This window comes from Tenrec ecaudatus, chromosome 6, assembly GCF_050624435.1.
Source record: "Tenrec ecaudatus isolate mTenEca1 chromosome 6, mTenEca1.hap1, whole genome shotgun sequence".
NCBI classification, from domain to species: Eukaryota; Metazoa; Chordata; class Mammalia; order Afrosoricida; family Tenrecidae; genus Tenrec; species Tenrec ecaudatus.
The window spans coordinates 107,149,353-107,170,129 of NC_134535.1; the positions used below are offsets into that span (position 1 = coordinate 107,149,353).

At 38.4% G+C, this 20,777-nt stretch overlaps 1 protein-coding gene across 2 annotated transcripts in view; it reads left to right on the forward strand.

Moving 5' to 3' along the window:
* Positions 1-20,777, forward strand: part of SOX5 (SRY-box transcription factor 5) — a 1,186,854-nt gene that overhangs the window by 353,203 nt on the left and 812,874 nt on the right. The gene's annotated exons all lie outside the window — the stretch shown is intronic.

Consider the following 20,777-nt stretch of genomic DNA (forward strand, 5'->3'; position numbering starts at 1 on the left):
TAGGGCCAATGAGTTGGCGTCAGCTTGAGAGCAGTGAACTTGTCATTCAACATTCGGGAGTGTGGTTCTCTAACATACAAAAGTGTACTTTGACTGAGGTCCAACAGAGAGTTTTTAATTTGCCGGGCTGAATAAAAATTAGTGAGCCTGTGTGTTCACTTATGAAATGCCTGTGTGTTTTTTTTTTTTTCAAAAGAATTTAAATTCCTGGGGACATGAACTAAAAGTTTGAGCATGGGCCTAGAGTTGAAAATCCTTTTGTAGTCCTGTGGCTTCCTGAGGGGGTTGTGGGGGCTTGGGGAGGGGGAGCGGGGTTAGGGGGGTGCAGTTGGAGGTAAGGCATCCTGTTGAGATTTATCCTCCTTGGGATTGAAAAAGGAATATCTCACTTGTTCATCCCTAACCTGACAAGAAACAAAGAAGAAAAGAAATGTAGTCTAACAGAAAGACTGAAATCATTCTTAAAATCTTATCATTTCTGTTGCTAGAACTTCAAGATACATGTATATTGATAAGAACTATTATGATCAATAGAGTTGTTATAGTCTTTAAAGACTGGCTTTTTAAATAATCCTAAATATTAAAAATTTATAAGAACACTTTCATTTATTTATAGCCAAATGAAACAATGTGTATAGAAAACAGCATAGTGAGTAACAGTTTGATGCTAACAAATTGTGGAACAGACCACAAATGAATTATTATAATATTAAATCTCTACAAGTTTTTCATGTAAAAACACAAATTGTAAAAACTTAGAACGCATATGAAAAATGGAGACGGCTGCTTCCAATAAGTATGGCAGACAAATGAAAAAATTTGTTAAAATTAAGACACTAAAATCTTAATTAAAAATAACAATATACTAAAACAAGTAATTATTGAATAATAAAATTTTAAATTCAAAATCTAATTAAAGTATGAAAATTACTCTCCCTTTCTGTCAAAATTATGGGAAATGGTTTTGATTGAAAATAATATAACAAGAATGTAGGAAGAGGGCAACTTTCAATAATTCGCAGAAATGGCCAAATTTAATCACCTTCCCAAGAAATGATTTGACAATTTCTGCTGGGAGCCTTAAATGTTTGAAAAATATTCTATGTAATATTTCCATGCTAACCATTTGGAATAAGCTAGTTTGAAAATAACCCTAAACAGCAGGTTAAGCCTAAATAATCTTGATTCTATTTTTATAAAATATACAGAATAGGCGAGTTCATAGAGGTTGGTGGAGGAAGCGGCGAGTTCTCTGATGAATGAGTTCACTGTGATTTGAGCTGATGAGAATGCCCTGGATCGGACAGGGATGCTGGTTCCAGAACATTGTGACTGTGCTCCATTGCCACTGTATCGAGCACTGGAACATGGTTAAGACTGATAAATTTCATGGGTTTTTAAACCACAGTTGCAAAAAGCAGACAGAGAGAAAATATAGAATTTTATATAATAAAATTCTATAAGCTTTTGATTAGTTCCTAGTCATCAAACACAAAAGGTCAACAGCTTTTGCTCTGCTACTCTGAACATGTGATTCTCATGTCGTGTTTTGGAATATTGAAGAGTGTATTCCAGCTTTCAGTCTGGTAAACATGACAGATAGTTAAAGGAGAGGAGCATGCCTTCTTTCTTGGAGGATTCTTTTTCAAAGATTTACACACAGTTTCTATAAACTGGCCAGGATAAAGTTACATGACCATGCTTCCCTGCAAAAGAGGCTCAGCAGTGCCCTCCCCTGACCCCCCAAAGGTAGGTATTGGGGGGTTCTTATGGTGGAAGAAGAAGTGACTGGGTATTAGGTTTTAACCAGCAGTGTCTGCCACCTTCACATCCAGAAGTCTAATTTAATGATATAATCAAAGAAGGAGACAAAATTTATGTAAATGATGTTCATATATTTATAATGAGAAGAACTTGAAATTGACTAAAGTGTTCAGCAAAATTTATGTAAAATATGTTCATTTTCATATATTTATAATGAAAAGAACTTGAAATTGACTAAACTGTTCAGCAATAGACCAGTGTTGAAATAAATTGGAGTACATTTATATAAAAGATAATATGCTGCCAATAGATTATTTTAAAATAATTTTTATAGGCACATGACATTATGCATGATGCAATGACGTTGAATAAAGAAGTCAGAGCTACCCTGAGGATGCAGGGTGTCTCCGTGTTTATGTGTGTACAGTGTAAGGCATATCTATTCACCCAGAGGCACGTGCCTCTGCTATTGATAGATGCTGTCTGATTACTCCTTGATCTTTCAGCCACCCCACCTGACCAAGTAAAACTGCCTCAAGCGTTTCCTAAACTGTCGTCTTTACAGCCAATCACCGGATTGTTTTCTCCGTTGGACCCGCTCTTGGGCTCAAATCACCAGCATGATTTTGAGGTAGCAGTGTAGCACTTCGTCATTGCACCACAAGGGTTCTTCATTGGCGTGTGTTACAAACATATGATCGAAAACATAGCAGGGAAACAGCTGGATGCAACGCATCAAATAATAATAGTTCTGGGTCATCATTTTGTGAGAAATGTCCGTTTTTTCATACTTTCTTTTTACCCTTAAGCAGAATTTAGCATCAAAGTTTGAGAAACATGGCTATTTCTGCCAGTCCATGTATGTATTCTTTCAAGCAAAGACCCTACGGCTCACCCCTTTCTGCCATTGTTCCTGAAATCTGGCCGAAAGGAGTCTTCCTCTTCATGATGTACAAGCACAGCCAGCTTTCTGGTTTTCATTTCTATTTCAAGGATAAAGAGATAAATGTTACAGATTCATTTTTATTATGTAGAACTGAGAGAAGTTAAGTGTTGTCATTTATATAAAATATTCTCTTTCTAATGTATTATTTCACAACAGAATATTAAATGTGCAAGAATTTTGCTTAGATCTTTGAAAAAAATCACAATTGTATACAAGTGTGTGACTTGTAGAAATTAAAATAAGAGAGGATAAACCCACCTCCCTCCCCCCAACTAAACTGACTTCACACTTTGGAGCTTGTAAGAGTTTCATACTTTTAAAAGCATGGACTTTGGCGCCAGAGTGTCGGGTTCTGTTTCTGACTGTACTGTGTGTCACCTTTCTGTTCTTGAGTGTGCTACTTAACTGCTATGCTTCAGATTTCTCATGTGTAAAAGGTAAATAATACTGGAAAACAATGTACAATCAAAATATTTATGACAAGTACACTGGTCTAGCTATACTGATATTAAACCAAATGGACTTTAAAGTCCAGCGCATTACTAGAGATAAAGTCACTTTGCAAATGATTGAAGTTTCAATTCTAGAGGAAGATAGACTAATTTTAAATCTAAGTGCCCCTAATAACATAACCTCAAAATATATTAGGAAAAAATTGACAGAACAGCAAGCAGAAATAAACAGATCCACAATAAAAATTGATATTAACTCACTTCTCTTAGTAATTTATGGAATAAATTGGAAAAAATACCAGTAAAGATATAGATTTGAAAGACAAAATTGCAAAACTTGACCTCATGAACATATGTAGGACCTTGCATACATCTGACAAAAATCACATTATTTTCATGCACACTGGGGACAGTTACAGAAATTGACCGTATGCTGAATTATAATTTATGCTTCAATCATTTTTAAAACTCTGAAAGCATACTAAAATAAAATTAAGCTGAAATTGAGTAACCAAAATATAGCTAGAGAAAATACCATGTTTCAAAATTCAAAATTCACAGTGGCAATAAAACAATATTTTAGACTAAACCATAATGAAACTCCTGCATATGACATTAATGGAGTGCTGCTCAAATATATTTATTATAAAAATTTAGGCCTGTCATTCACCTCAAGAAATTATAAAAATACCAACAAAATAAGATCAAGGGAGCCGTAGGGACAATTAATTAAAGTATGAGCAAACAGTGAAATGGGAAATTATTACAAAAGAAGAGAATATTAAAGTTAAATGTTGGTTCTTTTAAAAAATGAGTTAAAATTTCCAATCTTTTACAATTGGGCAAGAAAACTTGTGACCAGGGTCAAATAGCAAATGGAAAAGGAGACGTTACCAAAAGAGTACAGACATTCAGCAGGTAATAAGGAGAATCCAAAATATCCTTATGTCCATAGATATGAACATTTGAATGAATGGTAAAGTTCTTAGAAAAATAAACAGGGACCAAAACATATTCAAAAAGTAATTGAGAACATGACCATGTCTGCAATGGTAAAAAAAAAATGTCACTAAGCCAGCTGTAATCTCCCTGCAAAGAATATAGCAGACCTTTAGAGCATCACAGATCCAGCCTATCATGGCTTCAAGGATGAAGTAAGTCTACCTGATTGAAAATAAAAATTAAGAGGGTACAAGAAGAGTAACAACTCTCAAACTCATCTGATAACTTGACAAGGACATTGTGATAAAGAAAATACACAGGCTAATCCATCTCATGTAACTACTAGAAAAACCTTCCACAAAATATTAAACTACCAAAAGCTGCAGTACATAAAAGGATAATTTATGTGACAGTTACATAATCTCCTGTCAACTTGAGCAAAGGGGTGGAGTCCAGCCTGTATATCAGGCCATAGCCAATCCTGCCTCTGTATGGGAATGGCTTCCTCATGAGGATTCTGGGAATTCCTGTCTTCCTCTCTGGTGGCAAGACACATACTCTCTCTGCTTCACATTCCTGATGACAAGCCAGATGGAGCGATGCTGAAGGAGCTAGAGTCTTGGAGCTGGAGGAACCACGCGGAAACCAATGCCTGTACTGAGATGCTTCCGTAGCCACTGGATCCAGAAGACTTTCCACCCACTAGCCTGTAATTTTCCTGTATTCAGCATCATCGTATGTGTTATGTGAGTCTGAAGAGGGATTTATATACTGGTAGAGACCATATGGGCTAACATCGGACTTATGGACTTGATCTGGACTGGGCTGGGATGTTTTCTCAATATTCAATTGTTCTTTTATATGTAACTCTTTCTTTACACATGAGTGTCTATGCATTTATTTCTCAAGTCAACCCAGACTAACACAATTTAACTGACCAAGTTGCTTTATTCCAGAGATGTAACATTCATGACCTTGTAACATAATCAAGCTGTATAGTATAAAGTATCATGTGACCAATTAAATAAATATTTGGTTACTTCAACATTTATTACTCAATAAAAGACAATACAAAATCAAATTTGGCAAACTAAAATAGGAGGGGATTTCCTCAATCTGATATAAATTACATTTATAGTAAACAAGACTCATACTAAATTAAGATAATACCTTTTTCCAGGATGAAGACAATTAGGATTTTTGTTATTTCCACTGCTGTTTCACAGTACTGTTTTCATGGAGAGCCTAGCCAATGAAGTAAAGCAACATAAAGGAAGTTACTTGGATTGAAATTAAACAACTATAATCATCCGCAGATGATATTCATTAATAAGAGAGTTTAGCAAGGCTGACATATACAAAACAATACATAGAAATAAACTGATTTATTTATATCATGCTGTAAATAGCATAGGAGGGCAATCATATCTGACCTCCTGTGAGGTTCCTGTTCTCAGAGGCAGGGGTCAGACTTTCCTTCACACTACAGCCTCTGTTACCCTGTTCCAGCACCAACCATGCCTCCCACAATACACTACTTCTATGCTAGGTTTTCTAATTCATTGCAATGGCCTCACGGAACTTGCAGACAATGCTCAAGAGTTTATTAGGAAAATTAATAGGCTCCTGTGAGTCAGTATAGTTATTGATCCACAGCCATAACTCTCCTTAGCCAGCTGCCAACTCTCTCCCTGAACCTTATACTCTTATGTAGGTGGCCCCTTGTTCTTTGCCTCCAGGGCCTTGAAGCCAGCCCTTAGCTCTCCATCATAGTCTCAGCACTGGTCCTTGTACTCTTTCCCATAGTCTCCAATCCGCTGTCTAGGGTGCCTCTGGTTTGGGCCTCGGCCACTCCAGGCAGAGATCTGGAACAAGCTCTTCCATTGGCCTTGGGAATTCCCTCTGTGCCCATGATGGTTCTTTTCCACCAAAGATGGCTTGGTTAGAGTTGTGGTTATTTGTCTTTTACTCCCAAGGAAAAGAAAAGATAGCTTCTTAAGCCACACCCTCTACTAAGATCAGTACTAAACCCACAACTTAATCCTGCCCATAAGTACAGCAGAGATGTCCCCTCAAAATGGAATCAAAGCCATAGGCATGTTGTCCAGAAGTACAATGTCTCATAAAGTATCATGGCTAGAATGGTCATATTAACTGAATACCTCTCACACCATCATCTTTTCCCTAGTGCCTAGTAATAAAAGATATGCCATACATCTGTGAGGCATTAGTGCTTGTATGGTGGGATTCTCCATCCAGTTTCATGCCCACCTCATATACAGTCATCATTCCGCTGTGGATGAGACCTCCCATACACAGGTTTCAGTGGAACGTGCAGATTAAGACAGACTTGGAAAAAAGGTCTGGTGATCTCTTTCCTAGAATCCACCAACAAAAATCCTGCGGATCACAATGGTTTGATCCACAATTGATCACGAAGAAGATCCACGACTGAGAAAGATTTTATATGGAATTGTCAATTAAAACATGCACTTTTGGATTTTGTACCAAGAAAAATTGAAATCAGGGTTTTGAACCACTTCCTTTCCATTTTAACCCATAAGAATTCGCCTTTCCACCTCAGCTATATGGGTACAGAACCTACATTTTTACAAGATCCCCATATGTGTATGTGCACACACATACAGATGATTTACCTGGCGATGTTACTAAAAATGTAGATTCTGTTTCAGTGTATCTGGGGTGGAAAAGTAAATTCTCAGTAGAGGGTCAAACTGAAGTATACCATACTGAAATAGGCCCGGTTGAAATTCTTAGCTCCTGCTATAGAATCAGCACAAGCCATCCATTGAAACTTGAGCAGGGCAGAACTTGGTAGGACTATTTTGTTTTTCCTGGTCTTGCAATTTTCCACCATTCACAGGTTGCTGTCTTCTCACTTATCTATTGCTGCTTGTTATTAGTTGAAAATATCTGAATTTTCATTTCATGACAGTTTTACACCATATACAGATTCCAGCTCTTCGTGATCTATTTCATAATATATGAATGTTAAAACAGTAAATAGTTATGAAAATGTCACAGGGGCCATGTTTGACATCTTTTGACCTCACGATGGGGAGTGAGCATAAAGTCAGCATCAGCTCAAGGCTGATTGCTAAGCGGCAGAGATCAAGCACGCCTCCATCCTCCAACCTGGCTAACCAAACTTAATACCGGCTGCTTTTCTGAAGACACTCTGTATTTCTTCTGGATTCTAGAATCAGTTTCAGTGACCGCCCAGAACTCACACTGTGCACAGGTTACGAGGTGAATCAGGGAAGTTTACAGCTCACAATTCAGCCCTGGAAATCCTCAGGATACAGTTCTTAGGAGCACTTCTCTGGCACACCTCTTACATCTCCAGCCTCTCAGCCAAGCAGCCCCTTGGCTGCTAGCTTGCTCGAACAATATCACAACCTTCTTGTAAGTACTACTGATCAATACCCCCGAGATATTTCACTTTGCTGGTAGTCGTGATTTAATGGGCTCAGCTCCAGCTCTGTGGGTCAGCAAACCTAGTATGTTAGGCTAGATTCTCTTGAGAAGCAAATCCAATGACACTGATGTGTGTGTGTTTTAGACACAGGTAAGTTAAGTTCACTTCCAGTTCATTGGTCACATGTGAAGCATGAGGCTTTTCTTGACTCATGTAACAGCCAGAGTGATGAACCAAGAATTAATAACGTCAACCAGGAAGTAGGAGGAGGATGCAGAAAGACCAGACGGGTGGATGTAGGAGTGAATGAACCCAAAATGTAGAGATCAAATCACAGCTCGGGTGTCAAGTTCTGATGGCTCCAGACCAGCAGGAAGTGAAACAATTCTCTTCCTCAGCATTGACTTATATTTTTAACTAGGCCACACCCCCAAGGGAATGTCACCAGGGAGGTGGTTTTCCACAACTGCTTGCCTCTTCACAGCAGATCCCATCACGACGTCGATTATGTTAGATTACATCCTGAGGGGGCCTCAACTGCCAAACTACTGAGAGTGGAAACAGTCCGCTCTACCAGCCAACTTCCTGTCCCAAAGTCCTGAGCTTTCTTGCTCCGGGGGCCTGGAGGCCCACCATTGTGTGCCATGTTCTTGCTTCTGCTACCTCTGCTGTTTTCGCTTCTGTGCAGCTTTGCAGAACATGCCTCTGCCACAGCTCTCTGGCTTCTGGATGGAAGAAGTTCCCTGTCCAAAGATTTCGGAGTTCAGAGAATGTGCTTCACTCCTGGCTCTTCTTTCTTGTTGGTAGTCCAGACCAGTCCCCGTTCCTCCTGAGACAGCACATTGGAAATCTAGCATGGTGGCCAAACTGCCAATTCCCACATTACAGTGCTGTACACCCTGTTGTCGTGGCCACACTCTACATGGGACTGCAAAACATTGCAGTGTTTTGTTTTGTTGTGCCTAGGGTGACTATGGGCACCTCCAGGAGCCGACTACGTGGCACCTAACAACGACGCCCTGCATAGGTCACGTGTAACTCATTTACAGTTTTAACAAGTGGCCCATTTGTATGGTCCTACTCAGTCATTTGGCGGGAGTTACTAATATTGTGACTAGAAGAGCTGTATCGAGTAATTTTCTGGGTTGCAATCATTAATATTGCTTTTTATTTATTCGTGTAAGGATCCTTGGGGTCCAGTGTGCATGCCATTCAAACCCGTGAGCTGCTCTGAAGGAGAACAATGAGGCAGTTTGCTCCTCTAAAGAGTTACAGTCTTGAAAACCCTAGGAAGCAGTTCTCCTTGGCCCTATGGAATTTCCATGAGTTGGCGCTGACCTCATGGCACTGGGTGGGTTTCTTTATGAAGTCTCTGTTCATGTGCGCCGTTGAATTCACAGTGACTCAGCAGTTTTATGTACAACAGAAACAAACACTGATGACCAGTCTTGTGCTATCTTTGCAATTGTTCTATTTATTTATTATTAAATATTTTTATTGGGACCCATATCTCTTATTGTAATCTATACATTCATCCAGTGTGTCCAGCACATTTCCACATATGCTGCCATCATCATTTCAAAGCCTTCTCTTGAAATCAGCTGCCCATTCGTCCCCTTCCCACAGTTGTTCTTATATGTGAGTCTATATTGTAGTCACTGTGTCAATCCGCTTAATCCTCTTCTGCCTTTCTTTCTGCTTTACAAAACATGCTATCCGTCTCCAGGGACTGCTCGTTTCTGACATGGCCAGCACATGTAAGATGAAGTTTCCTCTTTCTTGCCTTAAAAGAGCATTCTGGCTGTCCTTCCTCCAAGACAAATGAGTGTGTCCTAGTGGCAGTCAGTGGTACTTTCAATGGTCTTCCCCAGCACCACAGTTCAAGTGCATCCATTCTCCTTCTGTATTCCTTATTCAATGGCTTTACAATTTTAGTGGTGTGTTGCATTTTAGAAGGGAGAAACACTATGAAGAGCAATGAAAATTAAACCAATTCATCTTTCAAAATTGGTTAAAATAATGTATGATATTTGCTAAGGACTTCCTACACTGAATATTAAGAATAATGGGATACTAGCAAGCATTTATTCTTCCCATGTGGCATTATTCAAAGAAACATAATAAGAGCCATTAGGCAATGCTTTTAGGATGGATAGAAGTAAAATATTTTGAGAACTATAATAATTTGGGATGCACTCTCAAATCAAGAATAGCTACGGACTCAGTTACATTCCAGATTTGATATTGCATTGACTAAGAATAACATGAAAAAATTTAAAACTGCACATCAGCAATGTAAAGCTCAGATTTGGGGAGGAAAATTAAGGAGGGTGCTTGGTAATGCCATTGGTGGCAGTCCTTGTTGTTTGGCTTATCTCCTCCTGTGGTCACATTCCTTTAAAATGTCACTGCATTTATAGTTATTGGCTTTAACCATTTAGCCAGTTAATAATTTGTGATCCTAAGTGGTTGTTATTTGTACAAGCCTTCTGGTCACCTTTCTCTTTTACTTGCAAATAAGCAAGTGCTTTGCTTTATTTATCAAATCCAATCACTTCCCCCCCCTTATTCTAACGTAGAAAGTAAAACTCTTTATTGCTTGCAAAAGGAAAAAAAAATCCCAATATACTGCAAATTGTCAAGTGGGTTCTGTATAATTAAAGATTATCCTGCAATACACAATTTTTAAGGCATTTATCCAGACAGGGTTCACTGGCCTTAGAGAATGAGCCATTTTGTTGACAAATCTATCATCTAAATTGTACAACATTAATGAGATCTCTAAGCAGCATACTCTTACATTTTAATGTGGGTGGCAGTTAAAAAAGAAAAACACATACAAGAAAGCCCCACCTGATTATGATTGAAGTTGATTTTAAAAAGGTCTGCCACCTGTGGATAAAAATGTGAATTACTCTGAACATATAATAATTAACAAGACTGAACGACCACAGCAAAATCCAGTGACCCTGTGAAATCAAAACCCCAGCTATTATTTTTTTTAAAAATCAGAAAGAAAAGGAAAGAGAGGCACAGATATTCACAGTTAGGCAAATATAAAGCTTTTGATGCTACAAAGCCGAACGAATTTATCCTTGAATGTACTGTCTTTGCATTGGAATCCCTGTTTTCTTAATTAGTAACTAATTGTGGGCTTTCTTGAATGGTTTAAATTCCTACTTCTCAAACATCTTGAGAACCTTTTACAAATCATTGTAGATCATTCTTATTAGTACCCTTGCATCTTTTGAAGACGACTCTTTTTATGGTATGTTTTAAGCTTAGTCTTACACATATTAACAATACAAAAATTAGGTTTAAATACTTCTATCTAAAGGTATGATACACTTACATTTTGCCAAACTCAAAATTATTAAAATTTTTATTACCCTTGATTGTCATTATGATCTACACGTATATATTAGATATTCATCTGAATAGTGTAGTAGACATTTATAGACTTATTATTTTGATGTTTCAAGTGTAGGCACATATAAATGACAGTTCAAAATATATTAACATAAGTTTACTTTCGAGGTTTATTTCTTAACATATATTACTTTTAGTAATGTGACACAAACATGGCAGAAATGTTCCTTCTAACTGGTCTTGAAACCAGGTATTGCTACATCAGTAGCCAATGCTGAGCCACTTAGAGGATCCCGGAACAACTAGCTTGACAGAAAATAATGACCTATGGAATATTCCTTTGACTACAGCTTGTTGTTAGATGTCATCAGCACTTAGCAACCCTATTTACAGCAGAAGGAAATTCAGCCAGTCCTCCACTCATGTCTCAATTACTATGTTTGAGCCCATTGTTGCATCCACTGTATCAATCCACCTTTTCCACGTTTTCTTCTTTTCACTGCTTTTCTACTTTAAGAAGCCTAATGTCCTCTTCTAGAGACCAGCCCCTCCTGATAACATGTCCAAAGAATCTAAGACTAAATCCTGCCATCCTGGCTTCTAAAGAGCTTTCTGGCTTCTTTCGTGACAGATTTGTTTGTTCTTCTGGTTGTCCATAGTAATTTCAATAATTTTTTGCCAACAACATGATTCAAATGCACCCATCCCGCTCTGGTCTTCCTTCTTCAATGTCTGGCTTTCATATGCATTTGAGGCAATGGAAAATAGAATGTCTTTGATCAGGCACACCTTAGCCTTCCTCATAGTGATACCACTTCCTCTTCAACATTCTACACAGGTCTTGTGCAGCAGATTTGCCCAGTGAAATGTATCCTTTGATTTCTTGACACCTACTGAGCTGAGACTGACGCTTGGTACCCCAGGTGTATAAAGCAGAACTGCTGCATGACAGCTTCGATCTTTTCTCCATTTATCACGATGTGTCTATTGTTCCAGTTGTGAGAATTTTGGTTTTCTTCAGGTTGAGTTGCAACCCATATTGATGGCTGTAGTTTTTCTAACTTCATCAGCAAGGGCTTAAAGTCAGAGGTTGGTAGTAATCCTTTATCCAATTGTCAAATTATTTGCTCTGCACACAGTTTTCTCTTACTCTGTTACAATAAACTTCCTCTGGGCCTATGTATAGTTTCTACATGAGCATAATGAAGTGTTCTGGCATTTCCATTCTTCTCAAGACAATCCATAGTTGGTTCTTATCCACAGATTGAATGCCTTTGTATGTCAGTACAACACAGGTAAGCATTTTCTGGTATTCTCTGCTTTCAGCCAAGATTCATGTGACATTAGTAATGCTGTCCCTTGTTCCATATCCTCTCTGGAATACAGCTTGAATTTCTGGCAACTCCCTCTCAATGTACCACTGCAGCCATTGTTTAATAATCTTCTGGAACATTTTACTTGTATATGATATTAATGATATAGTTCAATACAGCGCACAGTTTATTGAGTCACTTTTCATTGCAATAGGTACAAAGATGGCTCTCTATTTGTTAGCCAGGTAGCTATTTTCTAATTTTCTTGACATAAGCAAGACTTCCAGTGTTTCAGCAGCTTGTTGAAAGATTTCAGCTTCTGTTCCATTCATTCCTGGATCCTTGTTTTTTTCTAGTGTCTTCTTAATGCAGCTTGCATTTGTTCATTCAATGCTATTGGTTCTTGATCATATGCTGCCTCTTGAAATGGTGAATGACTCCCACTTCTTTTTGGTACAGAGACTCTTTGTACTCCTTCCATCTTCTTTTAATGCTTCCTACATTGTTCAATTGTTTGTGCCTCCCTATAATTCTTCAGTTGTTCAACTTGAGGCTTGATTTTTTTTTTCTCGACTTTTCCCAGCTTGATATATACTGAGCATGTTCTTTCTTTGGGAATAACTCCTACTCTTTGTATGTTTCATTGGAACACTTTGCCTTCTCCAGCTGCCCTTGAAAATTGCTGGCCACATCCGTGGTTCATTACTTCACCCATTTCTTTCAGCTAATTTGTGATCCAGGGCCTTCATTCCTGCCTTTTACTTTCTTCATAGATGTTCTTGATGTGATTCCATAATTTTCAGACTATGGTCTTATTGATAATTATTAGTGATTGAGAACCCAATCAAAAGTTACATGGAAAAATTAGAGTTCTATTCGTTTTTATAAAGTCAGGTCATTAATTATGTATCTTAGTAATTCAATTAGAAGTACTTGAACATTGTTCTATTGTACAATTATTTGTAGTAAAGATGAATTTTCCTTCCATATACAATAATGTCTGTCTTGTTGACTAAAAAAATCTTTTAAATTAAGGCATGGGAGAAAGTGATTGAATATTTTTGTGTCTATATTTAGGATAAGCAACCAATAAGCCATTCTAACTATAATAAATTAGTGACATTGAACTCCCAAGATTCAGTATAAAATATAGGAAATGTTTTCTTTTAAAACGTATTCTATTCTTACCTCAGTAAAAAATGGTTTGTTCTAATAATGTATCATTGTATGATACTCACCTTCCTGATGTGATCACTGAAGGCAAAATGGGTGCATAAGCAAATATAGTGAAGGAAGCTGATGGTGCCCGGCTATTAAAAGATATAGCATCTGGGGTCTTAAAGGCTTATAGTTAAACATGTAGCCATCTAGCAGGGAAGCAACAAAACAAATATGGAAGAAGTACACCAACCTGTGTGATCATGAGATGTTGATTAGAAGAAGTATCAGAGATTCAAAAAGAAACAACCTAATAGATGGGAAGGGGCTTGGAAGAGTGGAGAGTGGAGCCCCCCAAACCACCTGCAAGTTAATTGGACATTCCCTCTCAAGAGGGCCACACAGAAGGGATGACACATCCAGGGGAAGTATGGCACTCATGAACCACATAGCTATCCTCTAGTTCTTTAATATTTTCTCCGCTTACTATTATGAGTTTTTTGTTTGTTTTATTTTACCTTATTAGTCATGTTAGATTTGTGTATGTTCATTTGTATATTTAAGATCATTTGGAAAATGAAAGTCAAGATAGATAGCCCTTCAGACAGTAACAGGAGTAATGGGTCCGTGAGGGTAAAGTGTGTGTGTGTGTGTGTGTGTGTGTGTGTGAAGCTGGTAGCATTGGTGACTGTATAACCCCATTCGATGGGATCGAGCAACAGAATTGTATGTGAATGGGTATATTGGATTGTGTAAGATATGGCCAACATGTATAAATGAAATATATATGAAATAAAAAAGGAATAGGGTTCTGGGGGCATAAGGTGGTGGAGGGAGGGGATAAAGGGGAGCTGATATCCAGGAGTTCAAGAATGAAGAAAACTTTTACAAACTATGGTAGAAGTTGTACAACACTGCTTTATGTGATAAAGCTATGGAATGTTATGATATCTGCAAGAGCTCCCAATGAAATTATTTTTTAAAATGTATTTGATAAAAAAATCCTATTTTATACACCACAAATGGTGCCTGCCTGTGGATGAATCTTTTCTGGTGCTTTTGTGGTTAGCTGCTATTGAGTTGGCTCTGACTCATGAGATCCCATGTGTATAAAGTTGGCCTGTCCCATATAATGTTCAAGACTTTGACTCTTCAGAAACAGATCAACAGGTCTGGTATCCAAAGCTCCTGCATATGAAACTGAATCACCAACTGTTCTGCCAGTATACGGCATAGCAGAGTGTATCATCGAGAGACTCATTTGGAAAGCATTTTTAAGACAGCTTATATTTTATAATGAGCTGTTGGTGTTCTATAACATAGTATGACCCTATAAAATATGTCATGATATGACCCCAAATCTACTTTACAAATCCAGCTAGACCAGAGCATGTACAGATAAAAGGTGGAAACACACGAATCCAGGACAGATAACCCCCTCAGGACCAATGACAAGAGTAGCAATACCAGGAGGGGGATCACAAGGATCTACATATAACCCCCTCCAGGGGGACAGACAACAGAAAAGTGGGTGAAGGGAGACGTTGGTCAGTGGAAGACATGAAAAAGTAATAATAATTATCAAGAGTTCCTGAGAAAGGGAGGGTTTGGGAGAGCTGGGAACAAAATGAGCTAACAAGGACTCAAGTAGAAAAAATGTTTTGAAAATCATGATGACAAAACATATGTACACATGTGCTTGTCACAATGGTTATGTGTATGGATTTTGATAAGAGCTGTACGAGCCCCCAATAAAATGATAAAAATAAATAAACAATATGTCATAAATAAAAAATTTCTGGGCCAGAAGTGGAGAATTTACTCCTTCTGTGCAGTTGCATGTTGTTATTGATCTTGCTCTTTTTCATGCTTGGCATTAATTTTATTTAAAGTAGAGTCTGCTGAAGCTTCAAATGGAAAAAGTAAAATAATTTGGCAGAATAATAGAATTTCTTTGTTCTGTTATTTTGTTTCAAAAATATATAACAATATTTGCAGTGAAACACTTCTTTGGTGCCTGATAATTGATCCCTTCAGCACCTCGTGATCACACAAGCTGGTGTGCTTCTTCCATATGGACTTTGATATTTCTCAGCTAGATGGCCGCTTGTTTACCTTCAAGTTTTTAAGACCCTAGATGCTATATATTTTGATAGCCGGGCACCAGCAGCTTTCTTCACCACATTTGCTTATTCACCCGCTTTGTCTTCAGTGGTTGTGTCAGGAAGGTGAGCAAAATTAGAATGCCAAATTAATAGAAGAAAGTATTCTTGCATTGAGGGAGTACTTAAGTGGAGGCCCAGTGTCCTTCTGCTTCCTTAATACTAAACCTATAAATATATGTACATAGATCTATTTCCTCATCATCATACATAAGTATATTTGCATATGTACATGTCTGTATCTAGACCTCTATGAATGCCCTTTGCCTCCCAGCTCTTTCCTCTATTTCCCTTGACCTTCCTCCTGTCCCACTATCATGCTCAGTCCCGACCAGGGTTTCAGCAATACCTCTTTGTTACATTACCCTTGATGGTGCCCTACCAGGCCTCCCACACCCTCCTCACCACTAATTTGGATCACTTGTTGTTCCCTTGTCCCTGGGTTTGTTAATGCCACTTTCTATCCCACTCCCCTTCTCTCATATCCTCCCGGAACTGTCGGTCCCATTGTTTTCTCCTCCAGATTGTTCATGCAGCCTATCTTATTTAGACAGACCTGCGGAGATAATAACATGACAAAAACAAGACAGAGCAAAACCAAGTAACAATATAAAAAAAAAAAACCAACAACAAACCAATGACAACAAAACAAAGCAAGAAAGAAAAGCTTGTAGTTAGTTCAAGGACTGTAGGGTGGTCTTCAGGAGTGTTTTCCAGTTCAGTCTGTTGGGGCACCACACCTTGGCCCCAAAGTCCACCTTCAGCATTCCCTGGGGACCTCAACACTCCATTCCCTTGCTGTTCTGTTACACTCCCTTAGTGTTTTGCCCCGGTGTGGCAGGAGCAGATTGGGTGCAATTCCCACACTGCATGTCCGGTGTTGTCCCCTATAGGGCTATGGGTCAGTGAGGGGTGTCATGTGGTCCTATCATTGTGTTCACCTCCATGATATGATCACTGAAGACAAATGGGTGCATAAGAAAATGTGGCAAAAAGCTGATGGTGCTCAGTTATCAAAAGATATAGCATCTGGGGTCTTAAAGACTTGAAGATAAACAAGCGGCCATCTAGCGCAGAAGCAACAAAGCCCACAAGAAAGAAGCACACCAGCCTGTGTGATCATGAAATGTTGAAGGGATCAGGTATCAGGCATAATCAAGACAAAAAATCTTACCATAGTGAATGGAGGAGGGCGGGGTGCAGAGTGGAGACCCAAAGCCCATTTGTCGGCCACTGGAGATGCCCTGGCAGAGGAGTTTCAGCGAGGAGATGAGCCAGTCAGGGTGCGTTGTAGCAAGAATGAAAAATACAACTTTCTTCTAGTTCCTAAATGCCCTTCCCTCTCCCCCCCCCCCCCCCCCACTATCATGTTCCCAATTCTCTCTTGCAAGTCTGGCTAGACCAGAGGATGTACACTGGTACAGATAGGAACTAGAAACGCAGGGAATCCAGGGCAGATGATTCCTTTGGGACCATTGGTATGAGTGGCGATACTGGGAGTGTAGAGGGAGGGTGGGTTGGAAAGGAGGAATCAATTACAAGGATCTACATGTGACCTCCTGCCTGTGGGGTGGACACAGAAAAGGGGTTGAAGGGAGACGCCTGACAGGGCAAGATATGACAAAATAATAATTTATAAATTATCAAGGGTTCATGAGGGAGGGGGGAGCGAGGAGGGAGGGGAAAAATGAGGACCTGATGCTAGGGGCTTAAGTGGAGAGCAAATGTTTTGAGAATGATGAGGGCAATGAATGTACAAATATGCTTTATATAATTCATGTATATATGCATTGTGATAAGAGTTGTATGAGCCCCTAATAAAATGATTTAAAAAAAAACACCTTTTACATGTTATTCATCCTTTGTGTAACTCTCAGCACTATCTGTTCCCACATTACGTCACTGCCATTGCTGGGAACTCAGTGCCTATTAAGCAAAAGAAAACAGCGCACGAGTTCATGTGCTGAACTCAGGCACACCGAACAACAAAAAATGAAAGGAAACCACCTAGGGTCCCTCAGTCATTCTGCAGTCTGGAAATGAAATTATCTCTCTGATTCCATTTTCACCACTAAGCTGTTAAAGCATTAAAATGAAAAAATCAAGCATTTGAAAAGAAAAGGGCAGCATATACCCAAGGGCGGTTCAGAAGGGGTAGGCGAGAAGGAGGACTGGAAACAGAAAGCCCAGGAAGAAGTGAGATAAGTGTGACATTGGAGGCATCACACTGAGGAACAGGAAACAAAGTATATATGAATTGTTGTATTGAAAACTGATCTGCCCTGTAAACCTTACCCAATAAAAAGTTAAAAAGCAAAGCAAAACAAAACCAAGACACGTACCCTCTAACTGAATTCTGACACACGGTGACCCCAGCCCAGCAGTTTCAAAGTAGATGTGTGAAATGTTTGTTCATGGCTGTGACCTTTTACAGAAAGTCCGCCAGGCCTTTCTTCTGAGACACCTTGAACATAATTGCATCATACGCAATGTCATGTTTTCTGGTAATGGTTGGGAGACCATTCCTTAACTGAGGGGCAAAGACTCCTCCATCTCTCTGGTGACCTTCAATGAACCTTGGTTTCTATATGTTTGCCTATTTCATTAAAAAGAAGATCAAAGAATATCATTCCTTGTGTGACTGCTTTATTTTAGTCATGATAATATTTTCAGTGTTGTTCCATGTGGTAACGTGCATCAGGAATCCATTTCATTTTATGTCTAGTGATATTCCGTTAGTGTATCAAGAATGTCTTGTTGATCCGTAGCTGTTATATCTTTAGGTTGCTTACGCTTTGGGCTGTTGCGATGCAGTGGACAGTGTATACAAGTTTCTGTTCCTGGTTTCATTTATTTCTTTTTGGGGGGGTATCTGAAGGGCCTCCAAAAGTTTGTGGAAAAATGGAAATGAAAGATAATATTTCCCTGAGAACTTTCCCTAACTCCTGTCATATATCTGGAATTGAGATGACCGGGTTCTATAGTAATTTGTTGTTGTTTTCCATAGCAACTGTATCATGTTTCATTTCCAAATGCAACAATTGGGGGTTAGAATAATAAAGTTTAAATCTGTATGAAAGAAGTTGCTCTAGGAGAATTGTTCAATGTTCTAGCAAAATAATAATAATAAATTAAGCAGATTGGTCCACTTTTTCTGAATCCAATCCTAGTACTGTCAAGTCCCTTCTGAATCACAAAGACCCTAACTGAACCGAGCAGAACCGCATCAGAGGTTTCTAAAGCTATAATCTCCAGGGAAGCCGACTGCCGTGTCTTTCCCCACAGAGTAGCTGGTGAGCTCAAACCACCACACTTTTTGGTTAACAGCCAGCTCTCAACCAGTGCACCGTCCGGGCTTCGTTTGTACACCATTGCCCCTGTGAATTCTAGAACCACTAAAGGTTTGATATGTTTGTTATATGACCCAAACAGGTACTAAAATAATGTTTTGTGAATGTTTATATAAATGAGTAGGACTGGAAATTCTTTCTAAGTATTACATCCAGGTAAAATCATAAATTAAAAATTCTGATAGATTTGATTGCATGTGTAAGCTTTTTATACATTAAAGGATGAATATGAGAGATGATTAGTAATTGAGAGAAATATTTGTAGTATATTCAGTTAAATGATATAAAATTGCCTCTTTTGTTAAAGAAATTTTGACTGGCAACGACAATTCCTTGAATTCAATGTATATAATTAAAATGCAGTTTAAATTGCTTTCACATTAATGAAAAAATATATAAATAATTTCAATATTGAGTTAATAAGAAACAGAAAGCAATTGTTGAATGAACATCTAAACTGTTTGATATTGATATGTAATATGGAAATACAAATTAATTGTGAGAGCCTAGTTCATTTGTCAAGAGGATAAGATTTTAAAATGCCATAATAATCCCTGCTGAACACCCTGCAGTGAGTGAGAATAGAGCTTACTGTGGCTAGTTGTGTAAACTGCATTACTGTGTCAGAGCTTATTTCACACAGTGTGCATTGATATCCATGGCCATCGAGGGGATTCTAATCGCCAGTCACCCTATAGGACAGCGCACAATTTCCCCATTTGATTTGCAATCTTTATAGAAGCTGACTGCCATATCTTTATCCCATAGAGAATGGGTTTGGACCGCGGACTTTCCAGTTAGTAGCCAATCTAGTGTTTAAACATCTCAGCCACCAGGGATCCTTCAGTACTCACTCACTCAGTCACTCACTCACTGCCATTGAGTCAACTCTGACCCATGATGACCCTGTAGGACAGAGTAGAATTCTACCTGTGAGTTTCTGAGACTGGAATTCCTTAAGGGAGTAGAAAGTACTACCTTTCTGCCATGGAGGGGCTTGGGGCTTGAATTACTGACCTTGTGGTTAGCGGCCCAACAAATAATCCCCTATGCCACCAAGGCTCCTGCAGTCCATTAGAGGTCTTGAAATATTGATGTTTGTGCATTTTAGAATTTAGTTAAGATAGTCTGTGCATGTATAGCTGTATGGTTGTAGTGTTGTTTATGGGAAAACAACATACATATTCTAATAAAACAGGCTATAAATTAGTAAATTGTGAGAATTTGATAATTCAATTTTCAAAAGCATTTCATGGCATTGAAAATCTGAGTCATTATAAACAGCCAAGAAATATTTTTAATATCATCCATAGAGAAAAATTACTGGACTAATATATGCAAAATGTTAAAAGGCTACATACCTAGATAGTAAGACTTAAAATTAAAATATGTTTTTCTTTTTGCCTTCATATGTTATCTATTTTTCTTCATGAACATATTTTCATTTTAATAAAATACGCACATTATTCATGGTAGGCACATACTTCAATGTACTAATGCATAACAGTTTGTTTCATTGTCTCTTTTTTAAAAGTTTTCAATATATTAAAATGAAGTCTGTGTGGTTAGAATACTATATTATGACCGTGAAAATGAGTTTTGTTAATGCTTGCTCAGGAAACCTCTCTCTTGTGGTGGGGATGCACTACTTCAGAAGGCAAAAGACTTCGTCGTTGAACTCTGAATGCTGGACCAGTGCTTCCCTACTCTACTCCCAGTTTTGCTTTCATTCAAACTTCACCCCCTCCCACTGTCTGAAATTAATGCCTCACAATTTTTAAAATGAGGCAGTTATCGCATTCTGATGGATGGAATTCATCTTCTTGAAAACACAGCTGTTTCTACAGTTGACGTTTATAAAGAAGTTTTTCTTAATTTCACA